Raw genomic sequence first — 26,416 nt, 5'->3', positions numbered from 1 at the left:
GGAATGGACAAATCGGTAAGGGATAGAGACGGTCCCTGCCCTTTGACGGGCTTACGGTCTAATCGGGGGAGATGAATGATTTCAGCTCTGTTAAACTGCATCCTCCCTAGCGTTTAGGACAGCGGTCTGCGCGCCCTCAAGCGCTCACTACGTACGATCGCCGGATTAAGCCCTCTATCCTGATTTCATTTCGTTTCCTTCTGAAGGAGGCAGCGGGGCGTGGAAATGAAGCCACGCTAACCCCATGAGCCGGGAAGTATTATCCGCATTTTGCCCCCTTTTCACCATTCACGGGTCTAAATATGGAAATACGCGTTTCCCGTCTTTTTAAAGCGCGGCAGGAGCCAACTCCTCGCTCTGCTCAGAGCCTGGCTTCCGGGGGGAAAGGTTCTCAGAAAGCAAATATTCCTTATTAACGGCGTTTTTTGGCAAAGCGGGGGAACAGGCGCGGATTCCAGCGCCACTGCGGTTTCTCTTGACGCACACCTTGAGGGGCAAGTATCGGGCAAAGTGTCGGCAGAGAGGTTTGACCCGCCTGAAGCGGTTCCGGGACCGGTCCTTTTGAAAATAGATCCTGCAGCCCTTCTCTCATCCCTCCTTAGGCTCCGCCACTTGTCAGCTGGGTGACTGGGGGCAGGCCACTTCACTTCTCTGGGCCTCGGTTACCTCATCTGTAAAATGGGGATGAAGACCGGGAGCCCCACGCGGGACGACCTCATCACCCTGTATCCTCCCCAGCGCTTAGAACAGTGCTCTGCACCTAGTGAGCGCTTGACAAATGCCATCATTATTAAACGCAAAATGATTCTGTTATTGGAGCGTATTTATGGAGCGCTTACCAGGTGCAGAGCACTGGACTCAGGTGAAAGAGTCTGTTGGGAATTTGCCATCCTAGCCCCCAGCTCTGCCCCCTGACCTTGCCATCCCGCCGGATCAATTCATTCAGTAATATCTGCTAAGCGCTTACTCGGTGCAGAGCACTGTTCTAAGCGCTGGGGGAGATACAGGGGGATCAGGTGGTCCCACAGTCGCACGGCTGAGTGGCCGAGCCGGGACTCGAACCCACGACCTCTGACTCCCAAGCCCGGGCTCTTGCCACTGAGCCACACTGCAGTCACGTGGTTAGAAATCCCCCGTCCCCATGGCCACAAGTGGCATTTCGGCTAGCCCGGAAAAATCCCAGTATTTGTTAAGCGCTCACTATGTGCGAAGCACTATTCTAAGCCCCGGGGGAGGGGGTGCGAGGTGATCAGGATGTCCCTCACGGGGCTCCCAGTCTTCATCCCCGTTTTACAGATGAGGGAACTGAGGCCCGGAGCAGTGAAGTGGCTTGCCCAAAGTCACCCGGCTGCCAAGCGGCAGAGTCGGGATTGGAACCCATCGCCTCTGACTCCCAAGCCCGGGCTCTTGCCACGGAGCCGATCACCTTGTATCCGTTACCGATTTGTCCATTCCAAGCGCTTAGTACGCTGCTCTGCACATAGTAAGCGCTCAAAAAATACTGCTGAATGAATGAATGAATCTCCCCCAGCGCTTAGAGCGGTGCTCAGCACGTAGTGAGCGCTTAACGAATGCCAACACTGTTATCACTCCCCTGTGCTGGCAGCCGGTTTTGACCGTTTTTCTCACCGCCTTTCACGGTCCCCCGCCTTCCCTCGGGGGTCCCGATTCAGTCGTTCCCTTGGGGCCAGAGGTTGGGGCCGGGACGGCGGGGGAGACGAGGGGGGTCTTTTGGCCGCGCGTTCGGTCATTCCGTCGTCGGCCCCCTTGGTGCTGGCGAAAGGGCAGCCCTTCGCCGTCTTCTCAACCAGTCATCCCCCTTCTAGCTACTGAGGAGAACCCTTTCCTCTATTCTTTCGAGTCGATTCCCGGCTTGTCAGCCGTGTGACTGTGGGCAAGTCACTTCCCTTCTCTGTGCCTCAGTTACCTCATCTCTAAAATGGGGATTAACTGTGAGCCCCACGTGGGACAACCTGCTTCTTCCGTATCTCCCCCAGCGTTTAGAACGGTGCTCGGCGCAGAGGAAGCGCTTAACGTATACCGACGTTATTATTATTATTATTCTTATCGTGATTAAAATTGTTCTCCGACAGTCGTTCTGGTGAAGCGAAGGCTGAAAAGCGTCGTTCTAGGAAGGGTCTCCTCCCCTACTCCCCACGATAGTAATGATAATGTTGGTATTTGTTGAGCGCTTCCTATGTGCGGGGCACCGTTCTAAGCGCCGCGGGAGATACAGGGTCATCGGGTTGTCCCGTGTGGGGCTCAGTCTTCATCCCCATTTTACAGATCGGGTCACTGAGGCACAGCAAAGTGAAGTGACCTGCCCAAGGTGGACCCGAGGGCAAGCAGAGCTCGGGACGCAGCGAAAACTGTAGAATCCCCCATGAGACTGAAAACTCCTTAAGGGCAGAAAGCACATTTTTCTCTTAACCTGTACTTAATACTAATAATACTAATAATAATCGTGGCATTTAAGCGCTTACTTTGTGCCCGGCGCTGTTCTAAGCGCTGGGGTGGATAGAAGCAAATCAGCTTGGACCCAATCCCTGCCTCACGTGGGGCTCACAGTCTCAATCCCCATTTTACAGATGAGGGACCTGAGGCAAAGACTCGCTCCGGGTCACACAACAGGGGGAACGGGGATCAGAACCCAGGACCGTGCTCTATCCACTGTGCCATTAAGCGCTTACTCTGTGCCCAGCACTGTATCAGGGGCTGGAGTAGATACAAGTCAATCGGCCCCACGGGGCCCACAGTCAAGCCCCATTTTAGAGACGAGGTAACCGAGGCACAGAGAAGCGAAGTCGCTTATCCAAAGTCACCCAGCAACACACTAGGCCACGCTAGGCATCTCGGCTACACTGCTTCTTTTCATGCCGCCCGTACTCGTGGCTCAGTGGAAAGAGCCCGGGCTTGGGAGTCAGAGGTCGCGGGTTCGAATCCCCGCTCTGCCACTTGTCAGCTGGGCGACCGTGGCCGAGTCACTTCGCTTCTCTGGGCCTCAGTTCCCTCACCTGTCAAATGGGGATGAAGACTGTGAGCCTCACGTGGGGACAACCCGATGACCCTGGATCTCCCCCAGCGCTTAGAACGGTGCTCTGCCCACAGGAAGCGCTTAACGGATATTAACCAACATTATTATTATTCTTTCTGTCCCCTGAGTGTTTAGGCTAGTGCTTTTCTCCAAGCAGGCGCTTGGCCGGTCCTAAGGGATGGCATCTGTGAAGTGCTTACTCTGTGCCAAGCACCGAACCAGGAGTTGAGGTAGATCCGAGAGGATCGGACTGGACCCAGACCCTGTCCCCCGTGTGGCCCGTCTACTAAGCGGGAGGGAGAACGGGCATCGAATACCCATTTGGCGGAGGGAGGAGGAACCGGAAGCCCAGGGAAGTCAAATGACTTGCTCAAGGTCACGCAACAGGAGAGTGATATTGCTGGCCGACAAACTTTTACGACGACAGGCGTTCGAATGATAGTAGGATCCTAAGTTACTGATCAGACGCCTTGTGGGTAGCGAACTTGTCTGCCAACTCTGTTAACGCGTACTCTCCCGAGCACTTAGTACGGTGCGCTGCGCCCATTGAGCGCTCAGTAAATGGCAGTGACCATCAGCGGTGTTCACTGAGCGCTTACTGTGGGCGGAGCACCGAACCGAGCCCTTGTAAGTGCTCAGTGATTAAGCGCCGCCGTGCGACTCCTACAACCCGAGGAGGATTTTTAATGCCTCTCTTTATTCGCATCCCGAATGTTCATCCCAGCTGGGATGGCCCCCTCCCGCGCCCCCGTCAGATCCGCTAGACTGTAAGCTCTCCGTGGGCCGGGAATGTGTCTCTTATACTGTTGAATCGTAAATGATGATGTTGACATTTAAGCGCTTACTATGTGCGGAGCACTGTTCTGAGCGCTGGGGGAGATACAGGGTCATCAGATACGGTCTTCATCCCCATTTCGCTGACGAAGGAACCGAGGCACCGAGAAGTTAAGCGACTTGCCCAGAGTCACACAGCGGACCAGTGGCGGCGCCGGGATTCGAACCCATGACCTCTGACCCCCAAGCCCGGGCTCTTGCCACTGAGCCGCCCTGCTTCTCTAAGTCACAAGTCACAGAGTTACTCTCCCGAGCACGTAGTACAGCGCTCCGCACCCGGGAGGCGCTCGATAAATACCGCTGACCGACTTGAGGACGGGAGCCAGGGACCGCGTCGGTGTGCGGAGCATTGGAAAAGTCCGAAGTCCTCAGCACGGTGCTTGGCGCTAGGAGGTGTCCAGTACAGTGGACCACAGTCAACTGAATTCAGTTGTCACCCAGTACGAGAATGGAAAGGCCCCAGAAATCTCCCCCGGTCGGAAGCTCGTTATGGGCGGGGAAGGGTGTCTGGCAACTCTGTCGCGCTGCCCTCTCCCAAACGCTCAGTACAGTGCTCTGCACTTAGTAAGCGCTCGATGAGTACCACTGATCGATCGATCGCAAGGCTCTGTATCCAGTTGGCACCCGATGCCCTGGACCCAGAATAGTGTTCATTTTTTCAAGGAGGAGGCCAGGGCAGTGCTCTGCCCCTCCCCCCCCCGCCCCCCCCCCCCCCCCGACACCCAGTACAGTGTTCTGCACACTGTAGACGCCCAGGACAGTGATCTACACTCAGAAGCTCCCTAAGACAACGCTCTGCAGTAATAATGATAATAATTTTGGCATTTTTATTATGGTAGTAGACGCTCCATAAATCCTTCCGAAGAAGATGACTGTGAGAGAATTTCACGCTTTAGGGATTCGTTTAGAGCTTCTGCCTGGGGAGTTTTGTCATTGAGCATCCCCGGGCGGTTTGGCCTGGCCGACTTGATAATAATAATCACCGTGGTATTCGTTAAACGCTCACTGTGTGCCGGGCACCGTACTAAGCGCTGGGGCGGGTACAAGCAAATTGGGTTGGTCGCAGCCCCCGTCCCACTTGGGGCTCGACGTCTCATTCCCCATTTTAGAGACGAGGTAACATTTTAGAGACCCAGAGAAGTGAAGCGACTTGCTCGAAGTCACCCAGCGGACGAGTGGCGGAGCCGGGATTAGCACCCACGACCTCTGACTCCCAGGCCTGTGGCTCAGTGGAAAGAGCCCGGGCTTGGGAGTCAGAGGTCATGGACTCGATTCCCGGCTCTGCCCCTTGTCCGCTGGGTGACTTTGAGTAAGTCGCTTTACTTCTCTGTGCCTCAGTGACTTCAACTGTAAAATGGGGATGAAGACCGTGAGCCTCACGTGGGACAACCCGACGACCCCGTATCTCCCCCAGGGCTTAGAACGGTGCCCCGCACATAGGAAGCGCTTAAATACCAACATTATTATTATTATTATTATTAAAACGGGGATGAAGACTGTGAGCCTCACGTGGGACAACCCGATGACCCCGTATCTATCCCGACGCTTAGAACAGTGCTGCTCTGCGTCTAGTAAGCGCTTAGCAAATACCAACATTATTACTATTATTATTATCCACTAAGCCACGCTGCTTCCCACGTGGCTCAAGGCTGTGTGACTTGGCGATTCCGAACGGCAGAACGCTCCGTGATAGCGTTCCCGCTGGAAAACGGGCTGGCTAAGGGCCGGGAGCTCCAGCTCGGCCCGCTGCGCCGACTGGGATGTTCCCGGGCCCCAGCGGATGCCGAGAGTGGATTTCCGGGCCCGCCGCTCCCTTTGAAACGTCCCTCCGGGGTACGTGTTCTTCAGCCGGTGGTACTTATTGAGCTCTTACTATGTGAAGAGCACTGTACTAAGTGCTTGAGTGCGGTAGAGTTGGTAGGCACGATCCCCGCCCTCACGGGGCTAATAGTGAAGACTAGCGAGCCCGTCGTCGGGCGGGGATTGTCTCTGTTGCCGAATTGTACATTCCAAGCGCTCTGCGCACAGTGAGCGCTCAATAAATACCACTGAATGAAGAGTGGAGGAGTTTACGACGACGTAGCGTATCCCCGCCTTAAGGGAAATGGTAAATTTCTGGGCGCGAGGGGGAGGTAGGCCGGGAAACGGCCGGCTAAATGCTCTGCCCCAGATTTCCGATAAGCCCCACGAGGTCCTGCTCCCGAAAGGTGGAGACCCCCTGGGGCGGGGGGGGGGGGGGGGACGGAAGCGTCAGAGGACCCGTCCGCTTGGCCGATTATCTCGTCTCTACCCCAGTGTTCAGTACAGCGCCCGGCATCCCAGTCAGAGGTCAGGGGTTCGACTCCCGGCTCTGCCACCTGTCAGCTGTGTGACCGTGGGCGAGTCACTTCACTTCTCTGGGCCCTCAGTTACCTCATCTGTAAAATGAGGATGAACTGTGAACCTGCCATAGGACGACCTGATGACCCTGTATCTACCCCAGCGCTTAGAACAGTGCCCTGCACATAGTAAGCGCTTAATAAATACCACTATCCAGTAAGCGCTTAACAAATACCATAGAAAACAATAGCTAGAGGCCCAAGGAGCATTTACTCCACTGAGGGGACAATAAAGAGCAGCCATTTTCTCTTGCGGATGCCGGTGCGTGTGGTACAGGCGATGCCGGGTAAGCCCGGCGGGTTCATTGACCGGTCGGGCGGCATGAAAGGACTAAACGAGGCCCCAGGACAACTGGCCGTTTTCATGCGAAGGCACGTTGGGAAACGGCATAGAGAGGCGTAGCCCGTAGCCACGTTTGCCATTTAGGGGCAGAGATAACCTCCGTCGTCTTTGGATTTAAACTGTCGCCAGCGGAGATGCTTTTGGAAGGTTTCTGAACTCAACGGATTCCATTTACCTTGCAGATTAGCGGGGAAAACCGGAGCCGGCTTAGCCAACAGAAGGCCCATTCTCGGGGCTGCGGGGGCTCAATCCTGGGGCCTCTTAGGGGCTTCACGCTTGTCTGGGCCGGGAGGAAAGCCAGGCGGCAAGGAGCCCGTTACCCAGGTGTGGCCTAGTGGCTAGAGCACGGGCCTGAGCGCCAGAAGGACGTGGGTTCGAATCCCAGGTCCTCCCCTGTCTGTTGCGTGACCTTGGGCAAGTCGCTTCACTGTTCTGGGCCAGGATTTCCTCGATGTAAAAGGGGAATTCGTACCGTGAGCCCCACGTCCAAGCTATCCTGTATCTACCCCAGCGCTTTGGACAGTGCCTGACACGTAGTCAGTACTTAAATACCATCTCAGACAGAAAATGAACAAAGCGTGGTTTGAGGGGCAAGTCCAGGCGAGAACAGGCTGAGTGGTTGGTTCCGCGCTGTTTACTCCAGTACGGAAACTCCTAAGGTATCCTTTTGGCTGGAATCACCGACTACCGTGCTCGTCCTGGTTAACTGAGGAGATCGTTGCGGATCGCCCGTCTTCCTTTTTCATCGCATTCGTTAAGCGCTTACTGTGCGCCAGGCGCCGCACTAAGCACGGGGGTAGATACAAGCTAATCAGGTTGGACGCAGTCCCTGTCTCCCATGGGGCTCACAGCCTTAACCGCCATCTTCAGATGAGGTAACTGAGGCCCAGAAAAGCCAAACGACTTGCCCAAAACACACAGCGGCCGAGCGGCCGAGACGGGATTAGAACCCAGGTCCCCCCGACTGCCGCCGTCGTCGTCATCCATTAAGAATAGGCGAAAGGAAGTATTTCCCCACCCCGGCGGGAGGTGAGCCCCTGTAATCTGTGCCCCCGGAGGGCTGTGCAGCCAGATCCACCGGCAGATTCCAGAGGGATTTAGATCGATCCTTGGGTGAGCCATCCGTGCTAGCTCACTGGATCACAGATTGGAATGTTAGGGATGGCGGGGAGGGAAAGTCAAGGGTGTCGGATGATCCCTCTTCTGACCTTGAGGATGTCTGCTGGTTGGCTTTTTTTTAAATGGCATTAATCATATTGATTGAGCACTCACTGAGCGCAGAACACTGCGCCGAGTGTCACGAGCCCCCGGTTTGTACCAACCAGGCCCTTCCTGGACCGCAGGCGCCTCGATGACACGTAGTACGGTCAGATCACACCTCTGATCGCCAAGGTGACCGTGGGAAGTTAGTTTCACCAACGTGCAAGGGAGTAACACACAAGCTCTCACTCACTCCACCCAGGGTCCAATACCAGTCTGCTGGTCAAGGGAGCTCATTCTGCCAAAGCTCCTTCTTTCTGCTTCCAAGTGCTGCTGTCCTGCCGCTTGTTTCTTCGGGGCTTGCTTCTCTCCGCGTGCTTCTGCTCCGGGGGGCTCCGCCTGCCTCTCCGTGTGCATTCCGTGCGCTCAAGACGAGCACCTTTTATCTGGCTTAGGAGTCTCAGCTGTGGCTCTCTGTGGCATTCATTGACCGGGTCCAGGCCCGCTATCGGGTAGAACAGGAAGAGAAAGCCATGCCCTCCTCCCTGCTCGCTCCCACGGTCACCTGTCTCAGGTAGAACCCATCAGTGCCTTCGCCAGTCTCTTCCTTCTTCTTGTCCTCGGGATCACAGACAGTAACTACAAAGGCAGCTTGTGGCGGGCTTACCGTTCATTCAGTCGTATTTATCGAGCGCTTACCATGTGCAGAGCACGGTACTAAACGCTTGGAATGGACAGTTCGGCAACAGATAGAGACCACATCAAGCAATTCTCGCCTTAGGCCGTCGAGTCGTCTCCGACTCGTGGCGACGCCATGGACGCGTCTCTCCCGGAACACCCCACCTCCGTACGCGATCATTCTGGTAGCGGATCCCGGGTTTTCTTGGTCAGAATACAGAAGTGGTTCGCCGTCGCCTCCTTCCACGCGGTAAACTCGAGTCTCCGCCCTCGACTCTCCCCCGGGCCGCCGCTGCCCAGCACGGGGGAGTTTTGACCTGTAGCCGATGGCCTTCCCCTCGCCAGCCACTGGCCGAGCCGGGAAGGGAACGGACGGGCCTCTGCTCGACTCTCCCTCCCGTAGCCGAGACTGGCAGAGGACTGGAAACTCTCCAGGTGCCACCCCGAGAGGAGGCTAAGCGACTGGGAGAGCAATAATAATAATATTGGTACTTTTTAAGTGCTTACTATGTGCCAAGCACTGCTCTAGCGCTGGGTTAGTCACGAGTACGTTCGAACACATTTGGTACATAAGTTTCCTGTCCACAAGGAGATTAGAGTCTAGTGCTTACCATTCATTCAATTCATTCAATAGTATTTATTGAGCGCTTCCTATGGGCAGAGCACTGTACTAAGCGCTTGGAATGGACAAGTCGGCAACAGATAGAGACGGTCCCTGCCCTCCGCCGGGCTTACGGTCTAATCATATAAGCCAGGCCCTGTACTGAGCAATTAAACAGTCAATCAGCGGTAGGTATAAAGTGCTTATTACGTGCAGAGCATTGTAATAAGCACATGGGAGAGTAATAATAATAATGTTGATATTCGTTGAGCACTTACTCTGTGTCAAGCACTGTTCCAAGCTCTGGGGTAGATACAGGGTAATCAGGTTGTCCCGTGTGGGGCTCACTGCCTTCGTCCCCATTTTACAGATGAGGTCACTGAGGCACAGAGAAGTGAAGTGACTCGCCCGAGGCCACGCAGCTGACAAGTGGTGGAGCCAGGATTAGAACCCACAACCTCTGACTCCCAAGCCTGTGGTCTTTCCACTAAGCCCCGCCGCTTCTGCATTAGCAGACACATTTCCTGCCTTTAATGAGCTTGCAGTTTAGAGGGGGAGACGGACGTTAATAGGAATAAAGGAGTAATTTATAGTAAACGATTCAAAGATGTGTACGTTAGTGCCGTGGGGTTGGGGCACGCTGGGGTACGTACAAGCGAATCACAGTCCGCCTCCCCCGTGCGACTCACGGTCTTAATCCCCATTTTACCCACGAGGAAACTGAGGTATCGAGAGGTTCCGTGACACCCAGCGGACGAGTAGCAGAGTCAGGAGTAGAACGCAGGCCCTCTGACCCCCGGGCCCGTGCTCTTTCCACCGGGCCACACTGCTTCCAGAGGGCAACGGGCATTCGATTCTTCCGAGCGTCCTGGCGCTCCTGATGGATATCGACCGCATCCGTAGGCCGGACGGACTTAGAGCTCTCTCGGTAAGAGACTTGGCTCGTGGTCTCATAATAATGTTGGTATTTGGTCAGCGCTTACTATGTGCAGAGCACCGTTCTAAGCGCCGGGGGAGATACAGGGTCATCGGGCCGTCCCCCGTGAGGCTCACGGTTAATCCCCATTTTCCAGATGAGGTCACTGAGGCCCAGAGAAGCGAAGTGACTCGCCCACGGTCACCCAGCTGGCAAGTGGCAGAGCCGGGAGTCGAACCCATGACCCCTGACTCCGAAGCCCGGGCTCTTTCCGCTGAGCCGCGCTGCTTCCCCAGTGATCGCCGCCGCCGCCGCCGCCGCCGCCGTCGTCATCGTCCAAGAAACAGTTGGATCTGGGGATGAAGAGAGTGGGCCACGGTGGGATATTCAAGTGGCCCAGTGGAAAGACCCTTGCCCGGGAGTCGGAGGACCTGTTTGCGGATCCGGGCTCCAGCATTTAACCTCTCTGTGCCTCAGTTTCCTCAGTGTAACCCCTCATTCCTCTGCCTGTGAGCCCCCTGGGGACGGGGAAAGTATTTAATAATAACGTTGGTATTTCTTAAGCGCTTACTATGTGCCGAGCGCTGTTCTAAGCGCTGGGGGAGATACAAGGCAATCAGGTTGTCCCACGCGAGGCTCACGATCTTGATCCCCGTTCTACTGACGAGGTCACCGAGGCACCGAGAAGTTGAGTGACTTGCGATCTTGTATCGACCCCAGTGGTGACTGCAGTGCTGGCATCTAATAAGTGATGAGAGAAGCAGCGCGGCTCAGCGGGAAGAGCCCGGGCTTGGGAGTCAGAGGTCATGAGTTCGAATCCCGGCTCTGCCACTTGTCAGCTGTGTGACTGCGGGCGAGTCGCTTCACTTCTCTGTGCCTCAGTTGCCTCATCTGTAAAACGGGGATGAACCGTGAGCCTCACGTGGGAGAACCTGATGACCCTGGATCTCCCCCAGCGCTTAGAACAGTGCTCGGCGCATAGTGGGCGCTTAACACATACCAACGTTATTATTTAGCACGTACTTTAATTACTATCATTATTCCACTTATATTTTAATGGTATCTGTTAAGTGCTCCCCGTGTTCCAGACGCTGAGGTAATCAGGCTGGAACGAAGTTCAGCAAACTAACCGAGCTAATCGGGTTGGACCCGGCCCGTGTCCCACATCTTAATCCCCGTTTTACAGATAAAGTCACTGAGGCACAGAGAAGTTAAGTGACTTGCCCGAGGTCACCAGCAGACAAGAGGACGCTTGTTGTTATTGTTGGCCGAGGCGAAGAAACGTAAGCCGAACGAATAGAAAAAAACATCACTTCTATTTTTGGAGACACGGGGAGTCAAGACTTCAGAAGGACCTGGATTCTAATCCTGCACCTGCCAATTGTCTAGCCCAGTGGGTGCTCAGTAAATATATATTATTTACTCTACTAAAGCCACACCCCATCTTCCCCTCCTCTCCCATTCCCCGACATCCACCAAATCCCTTCTTTCTCGTCATTTCCACGAAACCCATTCTCTCCCCCCATCTCCCGTTCCTGTCCCGATTGTAGTCTCCCCCTGTAGACTGTAAAGTCCTCTGCGGGTAGGGATAGCGGCTGCCAGCTCGGTTTTATGGAACTCGTCCTAGCGCTTAGTACAGTGCTCTGCAGAGGCGAGTGCTCAGTAAACACCAGCGATGGATCGATTGGTCGACTGAGAGTCAGAGCGGCAGGGAATCCTGCCAAATCCCGGAAAGGGGTGGCGACGTCGGCGCGGTAAGCGCCAATAAACGTGAGCGTGTCCACCGGCTCTGCTATATCGTACTCACCCAAGTGCTCAGCACGGTGCTCCGTACGCGGTAGGCATTCGATAGATACGATCGATTGCCTGACGGACTGGTGGGTCGAGACCCGGTGAGGAAAACGGCAAAACCGATGCACGAACTTAACAAGAACGAGCAGTGAAGTTCTAAAGAGGCTGCGGGCCATCGCTACCAGGGAAGCGATGTTCAGGTTTATCAATCAATTAGTGAGATTTATTGATCGCTTACTTTATCCGGAGCACTGTATTCGATGCTTGGGAGAGTACAGTGCAGTTAGGAGACGCGATCCGTAAATCGAGCGTTCTACTCTGTGCGGGACACTGTTCTCAGCTTTTGGGGGGCGGGGGGGGTCAACAGAGTGAGCAGACGTCATCCCTAATAATACTGTTATTAATAATAATTATTATCAAGGTGGTACTCGTTAAGCGCTTACTGTATGCCAAACACAGTTCACTCGTTCATTATTGCACTTACTGTCCGCAGAGCACCGTGCTAAGCACTTCTAAGCGCTGGGTAGAGAAAAGTTAAACGGGCTGGACACGGTCCCCGTCCCACGTGGGGCTCACGCTCTTAATCCCCCTTTTCCGGATGAGGTCACTGAGGCCCGGAGAAGAGAAATGACTTGCCCAAGGTCGCGCAGCAGACGAGGCGGAGGTGGGATTAGAACCCAAGTCCCGAGTCCCGGGCCTGTGCTCTATCCACCGTGCCGTGCCGCTTCCCGCCCTCGGGGAACTGACCATCTCCAGTCTAGTAACGAGATAGGGAATCTAATGATGGCTGTGGGGGCGGCTACCAATCGGCCAGTGGTACTTACTGGGTGCAGAGCGCTGTACTGAACGCTTGGGAGTGCGGTAGGACAGAGTTGGGAGACCCATTCCCTGCCCCTGAGGAGCTTCCACTCTACAGGGGAGGGCAGACATTAATAGAAATAAATGAACGAGAGCTAGGCGCCCAGATGCCGCGGGGCTGACGGAGGGGTGAACGGAGGGCACGGATGCAAGTTCCGCGTCGGGATGGAGCCGGCGGCAGGGATGGGGTCAGTTGTGGCGTCTGTTATTTGGGGTGTCGGTTAAGCGCTTAATAATATGTGCCAGGCACTGTAGTAAGCGCTGGGGGAGGAGCGCTTATGCATATATCCGTAATTTTATTTCGCTATATTGATGCCTATTTGTCCCGATGTCTGTTCTCCCTGCGTCCCGGACTCTGAGCTCGTTGCGGGCAGGGATTGTCGCTCTTTATCGAGAAGCAGCGTGGCTCAGTGGAAAGAGCCCGGGCTTGGGAGTCGGAGGTCATGGGTTCGAATCCCGGCCCGGCCACTTGTCAGCTGTGTGACTCTGGGCAAGTCCCTTCACTTCTCTGTGCCGCAGTTCCCTCGTCCGTGAAACGGGGATTAAGACTGGGAGCCTCATGTGGGGCAACCCGATGACCCTGTATCTACCCCAGCGCTTAGAACAGTGCTCTGCGCATAGTAAGCGCTTAACAAATACCAACATTATGAGAAGCAGCGTGGCTCAGCGGAAAGAGCGCGGGCTTGGGAGTCAGAGGTCACGGGTTCTGATCCCCGCTCCGCTGCTGGTCAGCTGTGTGACCTTGGGCAAGTCGCTTCACTTCTCTGTGCCCCTCAGTTCCCTCATCTGCCAAATGGGGATGAAGACTGTGAGCCCCACGTGGGACGACCTGATCACCTTGTATCCCCCAGCGCTTAGAACGGTGCTTTGCACTTAGTAAGCGCTTAACAAATACCGCGGTTTATTGATTTATTTTATTTATTGCTGTATTGTACTTTCCCAAGCGCTTACCGCAGTGCTCCGCACACAGTCAGCACTTAACAAATCCAGCTGAGGGAATCGGAAGAGTTCCATATAACCGAGCTGGCAGCCGTTATCCCCACCCACGAAGGAGTTGACAGTCTATGGGGGAAATCTACAATCTAGAACCTTCGTTCGGGACAGGAACGGGAGATGGGGGGAAAGAATGGGTTTTGTGGAAACTGGGGAGATAGCAAGAAAGAAGGGATTCGGTGACTATGGGGGAACGGGAGAGGAGGGGGAAGATGGGATGAGGGTTGAGTAGAGGAGTGGTGTTACATGTCTATCGAACACGTAAGCAAATCGGGTTGGACACGGTCCCTGTCCCACCGGGGGCTCCCAGTCTCGGTCCCCATTTTCCAGATGAGGTCACTGAGGCCCAGAGAGGTGAAGTGACTGGCCCAAGATGAGGCAGCAGACGAGCGACGGGGCCGGGATTAGAACCCATGACCTTCTGAGTCCCAGGCCCCCCGCCCTGTCGGTGAGGGCGGACGGGCGGTGGTGGGCATCTAGGGGCCGGTGGGCTTGGGAGCTCGGCGATCTGGTCGGGACGCCAGCCTGCCGGTTGACCCCCCCAACCATCCTCTCCCGCAGGAACGACCCAGGCGGGCGGAACAGGAGGAGCCCCGTCCGGGATCCGGCTCCGGGAGGATCCGCAGCTCTTCACCGGGAGCCCTTGTGAGTTCCTTTTCCCTCCGGACGTCGGGGGACTGAATACGGAGGAGGAAACTGAGGCCCAGCGTGGTTAAGAGGCTTGGATTCCAAGCTCGCCCTGGGCGGGGATTGTGTCCGTTTATCGTTGTACCGTCCTCTCCCGAGCGCTCAGTACTGTGCTCCGCGCAAAGTAAGCTCTCAGTAAATGCGACTGAATGGAACGAATGAACTGGACGAGGTCTCAGAGCAGGCCGGGGGCCAAGCTGGATTTACAACTCCCTCATTCATCCGTAGTTCTGGAGCGCTGACCGTGTGCAGGGCACCGTACTGAGCGCTTGGGAGAGTATCCCGGCTCTTGCCGCTTGTCTGCTGCGGGACCTTGGGCAAGTCACTTCACTTCTCCGGGCCTCAGTTCCCTCGTCTGTAAAATGGGGATTAAGACTGGGAGCCCCATGTGGGACAGAGACTCGGTCCATCCTGATTACCTTGTATCCACCCCAGCGCTTAGTACGGTGCCCGGCACATAGTAAGCGCTTAAGAAATACCACGATTACTATTTATCATTTTGACTCCAGGGGGAAGTAGAGGAATCGGGGGAGAGCATCCTACAGGTTTCAGAAATGGGATGCCCGGAAAACTCAGGGTTCAGGCGTTCTAGAGGATGCTTTCTATTTATTTTATTAATGATGTGCATATATCTGTAATTCTATCTGCTTCGATGCCACTGATGCCTGTCTGCTTGGTTTGTTTCGCTGTCCGTCTCCCCCTTCTAGACTGTGAGCCCGTCGCTGGGCAGGGATCGTCTCCGGGGCCGAATCGTAGTTCCCAAGCGCTCAGTGCTCTGCACAGAGCGAGCGCTCAATAAATACGATCGGATGAATGAAGGAAGAGGGGGCACTGTGAGTGACCGGAGAAGATTCCCTTTGTCACCGGGTGCCGTCGACCCCCAGGGCTTGCGGGGGCTCCTCAGCCCGTGGCGCCGTCCGCGTGGACGTGGAGCCGGCGCCGAGGAGGGACTTCTGCGTTTGCGTTCCCGTTCTTAGCCAGCTCCCCCAGACCCAACCACGTTCCCCCACCGCCCCCCCTTCCCGGCGGCTCCGGCCGAAGTCACGTGCCGACGGGCCGCTCGGCCTGAAATTCCCTTTTTCAAGGAAACGGGAACCGACCTCTCGCTGAGAGCAAAAATCGTTCGATATGTCAGCGGCCCTCATCCACCCGCTCTCATCCTCCTGGCCAAGGGACGAGGCGAGATGGATGGCAGGATGATGACGGAAGAGCGTCGTCTCATCCCTGGGGCGGGTCCCCGTTCCCGGTTTCGGATTCTTCCGTCGATTAATCGATCGGTGGTGTTTATCGAGCGCTCAGTCCGTGCGGAGCATTCATTCATTCATTCAATAGTATCTGTTGAGCGCTTACTATGCGCAGAGCACTGTACTAAGCGCTCGGAACGGACAAAGCGGTAACAGATAGAGACGGTCCCTGCCCTCCCACGGGCTTACGGTCTAATCGGGGGAGAACGGTACCGTAGAACAGAATTTGCGGGCACGTTCCCGGCGTGTAACGAGCTTACGGTCTAGAGGGGAAGACCGACAGACACTGACATGAATAAATAAGTCACTTCCGTATAATTTAAAGATGTGTACACAAGTGCTGTGGGGTTGGGTGTGGGGAGGATATCAAATGTCCAAAGGTAATAGATCCAAGGCTCAGTGGATAAGAGCGCGGGCTTGGGAGTCGGAGGACACGGGTTCTAATCCCGGCTCTGCCACTCGTCCGCTCTGTGACCGCTTGACTCCCCTGTGCCCCAGTTACCTCGTCTGTAAAATGGGGATTAAAACTGTGAGCCCCACGTGGGGCAACCTGACTACCCTGTATCCACCCCAGCGCTTCGAGCAGCGCTCGGCACATAGCGAGCGCTTGACGGATGTCGTTATTATTATTAAAAGGGAGAGCGAGCCGGGGAAAAGAGAGTTTAATCGAGGAAGGCTTCTTGGAGGAGACGATCCTTGGCCATCTCTGGGAGAGAATAATAATGATGATGGTACTCGTTAAGCGCTTGCGATGTGCCGGGCATTATTCTAAGCACTGGGGTGGATACAAGGTAATGAGGTTGTCCCAGTGGGAGCTCGCGATCTTCATCTCCATTTTAGAGATGAAATAACTGAGGCCCAGACCGGTGAAGTGGCTTGCCCGAGGACACAGAGCAGACAAGTGGCGGAGTCGGGATTAGAACCCACGTCCTCCGACTCCCAAGCCCGTGCTCTTTCCACTGAGCCGCGCTGCTTCAAGAGCCAGGGGTACTCTGGGTGCATTCCAGGTTTTCCTCATGTCCCGGTCCCTGGCGTGGGTCGCTGGCATATCAAATTAGCTAGTTTTGGTACTTTGTGCCAAACGCCGTGTAGAGCACTGAGGGAAGACCCAAGGTAATCAGATCAGACGCAGTCCCTGACGGCCAAAGAGCGGGCATCTTACTCCCATTCCACGGATGAGGAAACCGAGGCGCGGGAGGGACAGGTGACTCGTCCCAGGACACCCAGCAGGCTTAGTGGCAGAGCTTCTGACTCCCAGGCCCAAGGTCTGCGCTGGCCCTCTTGGCTACTAAACCGAAAATAGCGCTGTCACCTCGGTGACCCGCTTTTGTCGCCTCGAGTGTGTATATTCATTCATTCGGTAGTATTTATTGAGCACTTTCTATGTGCGGAGCACTGTACTAAGCGCTTGGAATGTACAAGTCGGTAACAGATAGGAGAGCAGCAAGGAGGAGGTGCACGATGTATGGGACATTTCTCTTTTTCCGAAGCTTTTTCGCATCAGTGACTTGCTTTTTTTTAATGAGATTGTATAAGCGCTACGTGCCGGGCACTGTTCTGAGCACCGCAGGAAATCCAAGCTAATCGGCTAATGAGGGGCGGAGCTGGGATTAGAACGCTGGCCCTTCCCACTCCATTTTGCTTCGTTCTCATCCTCCTGGGAAGGAGGAAGAGGCAGATATTATCTTCCCCATTTTACAGATGAGAAAACAGAGGCCCAGAGAAGTTGAAGCGACTGGCCCGAGGTCCCAGAGCAGGCCTGTGGCGGGCGTGAAACTAGAACCCAGGTTTGTTGGCTTCCAGCCAGGGCTCTCTCCCCTGGATTTCACCGCCTTTTTGGTACCAAAGCTTAGAGAAGCGGTGCGGTTTAGTGGCTAGAGCGCGGGCCTGGCAATCAGAAGGACCTGGGTCCTAAGCCCGACTCCGTCACGTCTTCTGTGTGGCTTTGGGCAAGGCGTTTCATTTGCCCAAGGGAATCGGTGTGGCTTAGTGGAAAGAGCCTGGGCTTGGGAGTCAGACGTCGTGGGTTCTAATCCCGGCTCCACCACTTGTCGGCTGGGGGACTTTGCACAAGTCACTTAATTTATTTGCGCCTCACTTACCTCATTTGTAAAATGGGGATTAAAACTGTGAGCCTCACATGGGACAACCTGATTTTCTAGTTTTTCCCTCAGGGCTTAAAACAGTGCGTGGCAGATAGTAAGCACTTCGCAAATACCATTGTTATTATTATTCTAATCCTGGCTCTGCCACTTGTCAGCTGTGTGACTTTGGGCGAGTCACTTAATTTCTCTGTTCCTCAGTTACCTCATCTGTAAAATGGGGATGAAGACTGTGAGCCCCACGTAGGACGACCTGATTACCCTGTATCTACCCCAGCTCTTAGAACAGTGTTTGCCAAATAGAAAGCGCTTAACCAATACCAGAATTATTTTTATTTCACCTCTCTGGGCCCCAGTTTTACCTCATCTGGAAATTGAAGATAAAGTCTGTGAGCCCTATGTGGGACTCCGCCCTCTGTGTCCAACCCAATTACTTTGTATCTACCCCAGCACTCAGTTCAGGGCCTGGCACATAGTAAGCACTTAAATACCACAATTATTATTATTACTGTTATTTAGGAGTCTGAAGTGGAGTCCTGCCCATGGACTGAGTCAGGAGGGGCTACTAGACTTGGGCCGGCCCCTGGGCCCCAGGCTTGGATCTCCTCCAACTGCCCAAACAGAGAGATAACGATCCGGTGGGGTCTCTGTTTCCCTCTGGGAGTTTAGTATGTTGGTTTTTGCCCATTGTGAGCGCTCAATAAAATACCATCGATGCATTGATTGGTGCTGGAAACAATCAATCAGTGCTATTTACTGAGCACTTCCCGTGTACAGAGCACCATACTAAACGCTTGGGAGAGATCAGTGCAAGAGAGTTGGGAGACGCGTTCCCTCCCCGCAACGAGTTTATTCACTCAGTCGTATTGATTGAGCGCCTACTGTGCGCAAAGCATTTTACTAAGCGCTTGGGAGAGTGCAATGTAACAATAAATAGATACATTGCCGGCTCATAATGAGCTTACCGTCCAGAAAGGAGACATTAATATAGTAATGTAGTTTTCTGGTTCAGAGTTTTCCTAAGGCCTTCTCCTGTAGCTACCAATCAGTGGCATTTATCAAGCGCTTTACTGTGTGCCGAGCACTGAACTGAGCGCTCGGATGACTACAATAGAACAGAGTTGGTAGACACGTTGGAACTTGGCAACCTTCCTGGATGGATTTGCAGCCGTCCCTGCAAGGAATGTCTCTGGGATTCCTAAGCCTCTAGACTCTTAAGTTCGTCGAGGGCAGGGAATGGGTCTGTTAAATCTTTATAGTGGACTCTTCCAAGCGCTTAGTACAGTGCTCTGCACACAGTAAGCACTCAGTATAGACGATCGATTGATTTTTTGGCCGGTTAGTAGGACGCTGAGCTGGGCAGGGGTCTCGGCCAAGGGTCTTGGTGGGATTCCTGCGTTGGCGGTGCCCTGTGAAGTTACCTGGTGGGGGATCGTTGTCCCCATGCTAAATGATTGGGTGTGGGCAGAACGCTCTACTGAACGCTTGAGGAACCTACGGAAGAAATCAAAGATAAATCCCCACCCCCGAGGAGCTTACAGAGGAACAGGGAAGACAAGGAGACATAAACCGCAAATATAGCACAGTCGAAAGTGAAAGAAAATGTATAAGACACAGGTGAATGTGGAATAGAATCTAAGTGCGTGAGGGTGGAAGTGGCTGATGGGGTTAATTTCTCTGTGCCTCGGTTCCCTCATCCATAAAATGGGGATTAAGACTGTGAGCCCCGTGTGGGACAGGGACTGTGTCCAACCCGATTATCTTGTAGCTACCCCAACGCTTTGTACAGTGCCTGGAACATTCGAAGCACTTAGCAAATGCATTATTATTATTATTATTATGTGGAGGGGATTTATCAGGAAAGCCCTTCTGGAGGAAGTAGCTTTTAAATAGCATTTTGGGAGAAGGAGATGGCAGTTTGGTGAGGCTGAAAAGGGAAGCAGGAAAGATGTGGTGATTGAGGCCTGAATTCTGGAGAAAATCCCCATCTTCCCTAGCGGCAAGGCAGCTCACAGTCCTTCCTTCATTTATTCATTTATTCGTTTGTATTATCGAGCGCTTACTGGGTGCAGAGCACTGTTCTAAGCGCTTGGAAAGTACAATTCAGCACCGAAGAGAGAGAGTCCCTGACCACGGCGTGCTCACGGTCTAGACCGGAGGAAAGAGACATCAAAACAAGTAAACAGGCATCAATAGCATCAATATAAATAAATAGAATTATACATATATATATATATATATACACATCAGAACAAGTAAACAGGCCTTAATATAAATAGAATAATAGATATGTACATATATACACAAGTGTTATGTGGCATGGAGGGTGGTTAGAGCAAAGAGAGTGAGTTGGGGCGATGGATGGGGAGGGAAAGCTGAGGAAGAAGGGGGCTTAGTCTGGGAAGGCCTCCTGGAGGAGGTGAGCCTTCAGGAGGGCTTCGGAGGAGGGAAGTGTGATTGTTTGGTGGATTTGAGGAGGGAGGGCGTTCCAGGTCAGCGGTAGGACGTGGGCCAGGGGTCGACGGCGGCACGGGCGGGAACGAGGCCCAGTGAGGAGGTGAGCGGCGGCAGAGGAGCGGAGTGTGCGGGCTGGGCTGGAGGAGGGGAGAAGGGAGGTGACGGAGGAGGGGACGAGGGGATGGACGGCTTGGAAGCCAAGAGTGAGGAGTTTTTGTTTGATACGAAGGCTGATAAGCAACCACTGGAGATTTTTGAGGAGCGGGGTGACATGCCCAGAGGGTTTCTGTAGCGAGATAATAATGATGAGAAAAGGAAGGCCCAGGAGGAAGAGGTTTCAAATCTTTCATGGGCAGTTCAGGTTGTTAGAAACAATACAGCGCGGGGAGGCTGGGGCTGGGGGAGAGCAGGGCAAAACATTTATTAGGGGGACAAGATGTTGACTTGTCATGAAGAAACCACCCCTGGATGCCGAGGGGGACAGTGACAGTGATTTCCCCCAAGGGGCCTCTCTCACTCCCACCCCCTTAAAAACGATGTTTCCTCTTCCTTTTTTTTTTATGAAATTTGTTAAGGGTTTACTATATGCCAGGCACTGTACTAAGCACCGGGATAGATACAAGCTACTCAGGTTGGACACAGTCCCCGTCCCACGGGGGCAGTCTTAATCCCCATTTTCCGACACGGAGAGGTTAAATGACTTCCCCGAGGTCACACGGCAGACAAATGGCGGAACCGGGGTTAGAACCCAGGTCCTCTGACTCCCAGGCCCAGGCTCTCCCCACCATTAGGCCACCGTTGCTTCCTTTGTCACTCACTTTAATTAAGGCCTGGGAGGCGGGGACTGTTTGAGTCCTGCCTGCGGGAAAAGCCCAGCCAAGCGGGGTCAATCAGTCAATCAATCAGTGGTATGTATTGAGTGCTTACTTTGTGCGGGGCACTGTACTAAGCAACTGGGAGAGGACAGAAATAGCACATTCCCGCCCACAGTGATGAGCGGGTGAGAGTGGGAGAAGGCTATTGGGTGTGTCACCCATCAGTTTGAGGGTTCGAGGGAGTGTGTGTGTGAGAGAGAGAAAGAGAGAGAGAGACTGAGACACAGAGAGACTGAGAAAGAGACAAAGAAAAAGACAGAGAGCAGAAAATAGGGAGAGAGACAGAGACTGAGAAAGACAGATGGAGACTGAGAGACAGGCAGACCAAAAAAGAGAGACAGAGATAGAGACAGAGGGACAGAGATTGAGAGAGGCAGACCAAAAAAGAGAGAGAGAGACCGAGAAAGAGACAGAGACTGAGAAAGAGTCAGAGAGACAGAGACTGAGAAAGAGACAGAGAGACCAAAAAAGAGAGAGACAGAGACTGAGAAAGAGTCAGAGAGACAGAGACTGAGAAAGAGAGACCAAAAAGGGGAGAGACAGAGACTGAGAAAGCGACAGAGACCGAAAAAGAGAGAAAGACAGAGACAGAGACCGAGAAAGAGACAGAGAGAGACTGAGAAAGCGACGGAGACCAAAAAAGAAAGACAGAGACTGAGAGACCGAGAGAGACAGAGAGACCAAGAAAGAGTGAGAAAGAACAAAAGAGAGACAGACAGAGACTGAGAGACCGAGAGAGACAGAGAGACCAAGAAAGAGTGAGAAAGAGCAAAAGAGAGACAGACAGAGACTGAGAAAGAGACAGAGAGAGCAAGAGAGAGAGAGACCAAAAGAGAGAGAAAGACGGAGACAGAGAGTGTGAGAGAGACACATACAGACAGGCGGGGAGAGAGATGGACATTGTTCTGGAGATTTTCCCCTTAGAGATAATAGATGAGCTCCTGCCACGGCATTAGCCGTGGCAGATGGGAGCGGAAGAGGGAAAGAGGCGGGAGGCCCAGGGGAAGAGAGGAAGGAGGAGACAACAAGGAGGAGCGGGCATGGCCGAGGTTCAGCCAAGGCCGATCTCCTCGGGCGAGCCCGTCGGGGGCAAGCCAGGGCAGCGGATGACATTTCCGCCCCGAGTCATTCTCCGTCCACCCCCCTCTCTCTTTCTCTTTATCGTCTGGGCCGGGCCGGCTCTCGCCACCTTTCAGAGGCCGGCCAGATCTCGCCAGCTGGGCGTGGGTGGAGGAGGTGGGCGCGGGGAGAAGGCTCATTTGGGAAGAGCAGACGGAAAGCGTTTCTTTTCGGCCGAAATTGGAGCGGATCCCCGTGACTCCGAACAGCAGGCCGTTGGTGACCGAGAGGCGACGCCCCCGGCTGCCGGGCCCAGTTCCAAGGAGGCCTCGCAGGACCCGCCAGAGGCGGGGACCGTCTCTATCTGTTGCCGACTTGTTCCTTCCAAGCGCTTAGTACAGTGCTCTGCACATAGTAAGCGCTCAATAAATACTATCGAATGGACGTCTGTCCGGGAAGACCTCGGTCCAGCGGGGTTCTACTCCCGGCTCTGCCGCTTGTCTGCTGTCTGACCCTGGGCGAGTCACTTCACTTTTTTTTTCCTTTTAATGGTACCTGTTAAGCCCTTACCACGTGCCCAACACTGGACTAAACGCCGGGATAGTCACAAGGTCATCAGGTTGGACGCAGTCCCTGTCCCCCATGGGGACCACGGTCTAGGTAGATGGGATTTCGTCCCTATTTTGCATATGAAGAACTGAGGCACAGAGAAGTGAAGTGACTTGCCCAAGGTCACCCAGCAGACAAGTGGCAGAGTCTGCATTAGAACCCAGGTCCTCTGACTCCTTGGCCCGTGTTCTTTCCACTAGATCGTGCTGCTTCTCCATTTTTTTTTTTTTGATCGTTTTTGTTTTATGGCATTTGTTAAGCATTTACTATGTGCCAGGTACTGTAGTAAGCACTGGAGTAGACACAAGGTAATCAGTTTGGGCACAGTCAACATCCCGTATGGAGCTCCTGATATTAATCCCCATTTTACACATGAGAGAACCGAGGCACAGAGGAAGCGAAATGACTTACTCAAGGTCACACAGCAGACAAGAGGCGGAGCCGGGACTAGAACCCAAGTTCTTCCGACTCCCAGGCCCGTGCACTGGCCCAGTCACTGTAAAACGAGGATTAAATGCCTGTTCTCCCTCTCACTGAGCCCCGTGTTGGACAAGAGCTGTGTCCGACCTGATTACCCTCTATCTATCCCACACTTAGTTTCTCTGAGCCTCAGTTTCCTCATCTGTACAATGGGGATTGAGACTGTGAGACCCTTGTGGGACGGGGACTCTATCCAACCTGATTCGTTTATATCTACTCCAGCGCATAGTACAGTGCTTGGCACGTAGTAATCACTTAACAAATACATTATCATTATTATTACTATTATTATGCGGAGGGGATTCATTAGGAAAAGCCTCCCGGAGGAGGCAGCTTTTAAGTAGAGTTTTGGGGGAGGGAGATGAGCAGTTTGGTGAGCCTGAAAGGGGAAATGGCAAGATGTGGTAATCGAGGTCTGAATTCTGGAGAAATTCCCCATCTTCCCTAACGGAAAGAGAGCTCGCGGCCCAGAGGAGAGACCTTGGTCTTTTACAAGTACTTAATCAATCAACCGATAATAATAATGGGATTTGTTAAGCGCTTACTATGTGCAAAGCACTGTTCTAAGAGCTGGGTGGGAGAATACAGTACAATAGAGGTGGTAGACATTCTTTGCTCATAAAAAGCTTACAATTTTGAGGGGGAGAGACACAAATATTATCGTTATTATTGCAAATAATAATAAAAATACTTGCCGAGGTGGCCGGGGGGAATGGGACGAGGAGATGAAAGATCAAACAGGGAAGGTCTTCTGGAGGTGACGCGATTTCAGAAGGGCTCTGAAGATCAATAGTGTGCAGAATGCGAAGCTGGGAAGGAAATGCAGACAAGAGGGAGGGTGTGAGTGAGGAATTCGTCCATTCGGTCATTCGTTGAGAGTGTACTGTGTACAAAGCGCTGTACTAAGCGTTTGGGAGAGTGCAGTGTAAGAAGAAACAGACACATTCCTGCCCACAAAAAGCTCACAGTCTAGAGGGGGAGACGGTCATTAGTATAAATAAATAAATAATCAATTGACTGTGAGAACGACTGCTAGACCCAGCGGTAGAGGAGTCGTCTCCCTCTCTAGATTGTATGCCAACTCTGTTGTATTTTACTCTCCCAAGTGCTTAGTGTGGTGCTCTGCACACGGGAAGCGCTCAATAAATACCACTGATGACTGATGATCAGTAAAGTGCTCAAACTGGGCTACAGTGGGAGAGGAGAAAGGGTACATTCCAAGCGCTTAGTACAGTGCTCTGCACGTAGTAAGCGCTCAATAAATACTATTGAATGAACGACAAGTAGAGGGGAGAGCTGATCGAATGCCTTAAATCCATCCGGGAGGAGTTCGAAGCAGAGATGGATGGGCAACCACTGGAGGTTTTGGAGGCGTGGACGAGACGTGCCCAGAGAGATGGTTTGGAGGGATCCGGGCGGCAGAATCAGGATCGTCATCAACGGTATTTATGGAGTGCTTATAAGGTAAACAAATTAAAAAATAAATAAGTTGTGGTATTTGTTAAGCACTTAGTATGTGCAAAGCACCGTTCTAAGCGCTGGGAGATACAAGGTGATCAGGTTGTCCCATGTGGGGCTCACGGTTTTTTAATCCCCATTTGGCAGATGAGGTAACTGAGGCACAGAGATGTTAAGTGACTTGCCCAAGGTCACCCAGCTGACTAGCGGCGGAGCGGGGATTGGAACCCGTGACCTCTGACTTCCAAGCCCGCGCTCTTCCCACCGAGCCACGCTGCTCCTCTGTACTAAGCACTTGGGAGAGAACAGCACAACAGAGTTGGTAGACAAGTCCCCCGCCCGCGACGAGCTTACAGTCTAGACGTTGCTGTCATTCAATAACTTACAGTCGTGAACGTAAGCGCTTTGGGACCGGGGCGAATATCAAATTCCCCAAGATCACAGATCTTCTAATGATAGTAATGCGGTGTTAGAGGCGAAACACCGTACTAAGCACACGGGAAGCACACAGCAGTCAGCCGTGTTTAATGAGCGCTTACTGTGTGCAAAACACTGTACTAAGCAATTGGGAGAGTTCAATAAAGCGAGCCTACTGATAGTAATAATTAATGGTAGCCGTTAATACTAAGCACCGGGGTGCGTATAAGCGAATCGGGTTGGACACAGTCCCTGTCCCACCCAGGGCTACAGTCTTAATCCCCATTTGACAGATGAGGTCACCGAGGCCCAGAGAAGTGAAGTGGCTCGCCCAAAGCCACACAGCAGACAAGTGTCGGAGTCGGGATTAGAACCCGTGACCTTCTGACTCCCAGGCCTGTGCTTTATCCACTTTATCCCATCTAAATGATGGGATCTGTTAAGCACTTACTATAATAATAATGATGGGATTCGTTAAGTGCTTTCTATGTGCCAAACACTGTTCTAAGCGCTGGGCTAGATACTAGGCAATCAGGCCGTCCCACGTGGGGCTCACAGTCTCCATCCCCATTTTCCGGATGAGGTCGCCGAGGCACGGGCAAGTGAAGGGATTTGCCCGAAGTCACACAGCGGACAAGCGGCGGAGCCGGGATTAGAACCCACGACCTCTGCCTCCCAAGCCCGCGCTCTTTCCACTGAGCCCCGCTGCTTCTCGTGAAGCACGTGCCTCATTCCCTGCTTTCAGGGAGTTCGCGTGCTAATGGGAGAGACGGACGTCAGAGTATTTACAAACAGAGGGATGGAAATAAATCATCGACCGTACAATTGAATAAATATAAATGCGTAAGTGCCTCGGCCGAATCTAACTAAATATCTCAGTGCCAGAGAGGGCCGATGGGTTTATGGTGACGTGGAATGCTGGCTGTTCATCCGGGAAAGGCACACTGAAAGAGGTGGGCCTTCAGGAGGGCTTTGAATCCGGGGAGGTCTTCGGCTACCGTTTGACCTCGAGAAGCGGCATGACCTAGTGGAAAGAGTACCGGCCCGGGAGTCACAAGGACCTGGGTTCAATTCCAGCTCCTCCGCTGGTCTGCCGGGTGACCTTAGGCGAGTCCCTTCACTCCTCTGGGCCTCAGAGTCTTCATCCGTAAAATGGAGATTCAGTACCTTTTCTCTCTCCCACTTTCATCCGTTCATTCAGTAGCATTTACTGAGCGCTTACTGTGTGCAGAGCACTGTACTAAGCGCTTGGAATGTACCATTCGGCCACAGATAGAGACAGTCCCTGCCCAAGGACGGGCTCACAGGCCTTCTTAGACCGTTAGTCTCAGGTGGAGCATTCATTCATTCATTCAATAGTATTTATTGAGCGCTTACTATGTGCAGAGCACTACTAAGCGCT

At 53.4% G+C, this 26,416-nt stretch overlaps 1 protein-coding gene across 4 annotated transcripts in view; it reads left to right on the top strand.

Annotated features, from left to right (window-relative positions):
- PKIB (cAMP-dependent protein kinase inhibitor beta) overlaps positions 1-26,416 on the top strand; it is a 40,668-nt gene that overhangs the window by 2,858 nt on the left and 11,394 nt on the right. Inside the window, exons 1-2 of one of the 4 annotated variants that reach the window (XM_029051356.2) lie at positions 11,159-11,267; positions 14,188-14,271. The exons of 1 other annotated variant lie outside the window; for it this stretch is intronic. The gene's annotated coding sequence lies outside the window, so the exon portion shown is untranslated. Of the gene's footprint in view, positions 1-11,158; positions 11,378-14,187; positions 14,272-26,416 lie in introns of those variants that run through there. 2 more of the 4 variants (XM_029051347.2, XM_029051362.2) reach the window with 2 other exon arrangements.

The sequence above is a fragment of the Ornithorhynchus anatinus genome, chromosome 2, assembly GCF_004115215.2.
Source record: "Ornithorhynchus anatinus isolate Pmale09 chromosome 2, mOrnAna1.pri.v4, whole genome shotgun sequence".
NCBI classification, from domain to species: domain Eukaryota; kingdom Metazoa; phylum Chordata; class Mammalia; order Monotremata; family Ornithorhynchidae; genus Ornithorhynchus; species Ornithorhynchus anatinus.
The sequence above is the reverse complement of the archived record's forward strand: the minus strand, read 5'-3'. Positions and strand labels throughout refer to the sequence as shown.